The sequence below is a fragment of the Loxodonta africana genome, chromosome 4, assembly GCF_030014295.1.
Source record: "Loxodonta africana isolate mLoxAfr1 chromosome 4, mLoxAfr1.hap2, whole genome shotgun sequence".
Classification (NCBI taxonomy): Eukaryota; Metazoa; Chordata; class Mammalia; order Proboscidea; family Elephantidae; genus Loxodonta; species Loxodonta africana.
The window spans coordinates 133,842,818-133,845,562 of NC_087345.1; positions in this window are offsets into that span (position 1 = coordinate 133,842,818).

A 2,745-nucleotide genomic window follows, 5' to 3' on the forward strand; every position below is an offset into this window, starting at 1 on the left:
CTTTTGTTCTGTGAGACGAGGGTAAGCATTGCTCTAGGTCCTCCTTGTCTCCACATGCAAGCCTGTTCAATAAAGCTTTGCTTGTGTGGAAAACTACGTGCCTTACCTGCTCATTCTTGACCAGCGAGAGGCAAGAACCTTATTCCAGTAACATACTGATCCTTCTTCTTTGTTTCCAACTTTCACATTCCAATCAATAGTAATTATCAATGCATCTTGGCTGCATGTTTGATCAATTTCTGACTGCAGAAGTTGGTAAAAATCTTCAATTTCTTCAACTTTGGCGTTAGTGTTTGGTGCGTCAATTTGAACAATAGTCATATTAACTGGTCTTCCTTGTAGACATATGGGTATTATCCTATCACTGGCAGCATTGTATTTCAGGATAGATCTTGAAATGTTCTTTTTGATGATGAATGCGATGCCATTCCCCTTCAATTTGTGATTCCTGGCGTAGTAGACCATAAGACTGTGCGATTCAAAATAGCCAATACCAGTCCAGTTCAGCTCACTAACGCATAGGATATTGATCTTCAAGCATTTCATTTTTGACAACTTCCAATTTTCCTTGATTTGTACTTTGTACATTTCATGTTCTGATTATTAATGGATGTTTGCAGCTGTTTCTTCTCACTCTGAGTTGTTCCACATGAGCAAATGTAGATCCCGAAAGCTTTACTCCAGCCACATCATCGAGGTTGACTCCACTTTGAGGAGGCAGCTCTTCCCTACTCATACTTTGAGTGCCTTCCAAACTGAGGGGCTCACCTTCCAGCACTATCTCAATGTTCCACTGCTATCTATAAGGTTTTCACTGGCCAATTTTTTCAGAAGTAGATTGCCATATCCTTTTTCCTAGTCTATCCTAGTCTAGAAGCTCTGCTGAAACTTGGCCACCGTGAGTGACCCTGCCAGTATTTGAAATACCAGTGGCATAGCTTCCAATATCACAGCAACACAAAAGCCACCACAGTACCACAAATTGACAGATGAGTGGTGGTTGGTAAATATACCCATATTAAAACTAAGAGCTTCGGATAATTGAAATACATCATTTTTAAAAAGTGAAAGGACAAGTTATAAACAAGTATCTTCACAAAGAAGATATTTACAACATATATAACTCACCAAAGGTTAGTATCCAGAATACACAAAGAACATCTACCAATCAACAAGCAAACATAACGTACTATATATGATATATAAGATATATCATATATAGTACGCAAAACACAAACAACCAAAATGATCAGGTGTTTCCCAAAAGAGGAAATTCAAAACACTATAAGCATATGAAAAGATGTGAAGCTGCGTTAATAAATAGAGAAATGCCAAATAAAACCACAATGAGATACTATTGTACATCTAGTAGATTGGCAAAAACAAAGAAGTCTAAAAATATAAGTGTTGGAGAAAATATAAATCAATGGAAACTCAAATATTGATGGTAGGAGTGTAAATTGAAAAACAATTTGGCATTGTAACTCAAAGCCTACAATTTTCATACCTCACAACCTAGCAGCCTTGCTCCTAGGTATATACCCTAAAGAAACTCTTGCACATATTCAGAAAAGAAACAAATGCAATAATGTTCATAGCAACAATGGTTATAATAGCAAAAAATGGAAATAATTCATAAATCCATCAACAAGAAAAAAATTACAGTATATTTATACTCACACAATGGAACATTACATTCCAATGAAAATGCGCAAACCCTAGCTACTGCAATGGTATGGATAAATCTTGGAAACATAATACTGAGTGGGAAAAAAACTTGCTGGAAAACTATACAGCATATAATACCATTTGTTTTTTTTGTTTGTTTTTAATAGAGCTCAAATAAAGCAAGACTAAACAACATATTCATTTGATCCCATTGTGCATGAAGTAACCATGAGTTAGGGGTCGACTTGATGACAGCTAACAATAACTACAATAAACAACATATTGTTTATGCTTATGTTAATTTGTGAAGCAATTATATTTTAACAACAAAAAAAATAGTTTTAAAAAATTGAGAGTATAGTGATTATAGGAGGAGGAGGGGGATGAGAGGGGCATATACAGATGCAAGTTATTGGTAACTTTCTAGTTCTAGAGTTGTGTGGTGTGTTCACAGTTATTCATTATATTTCCCTATTTTATAGCTAACGTATATCTTATATATCATATATAGTACGTTATGTATCAAATTACACACATACGTATTTAAAGGGAATAAAACTAAACAGTAGTAGTACTAGCCTACTACTGCCATAATTTGTAGTCGCCACTGAGTTGATTCCTAATCATGGTGACCCCAAGTATGTCAGAGCAGAACTGTGCTCCGCAGGGTTTTCAATGGCTGATTTTTCCAAAGTAGGTCACCAGGCCTTTCTTCTGAAGCACCTCTGGGTGGCCTTAAAACTCCAACCTTTCAGTTAGCAACCAAGTGAGTTCATCATTTGCACTACCCAGGGGCTCCAGTCAGCTACAGAGACACTTAAAATAATAATAATGATAATGATTCCAAGGCTTTTTTTCTGAGCCACCAGAAGAATGGAGATGCCACTTATTGAGAGGAAACATTGAGGGAGAGGCAGGTTTGCAATTAGATAGACAAATCTCGGAGATGGGAAGGGGCCGATCTGGACATGTAAATTTGAGAGGCATCGGAAGAAAGGATATTTGAAGATCAGATACTGAAGGAGGTTCTCTGGGGAGTGACCACAGATAGAGAGAGGAGCGCCAAGGTGTAGCAGT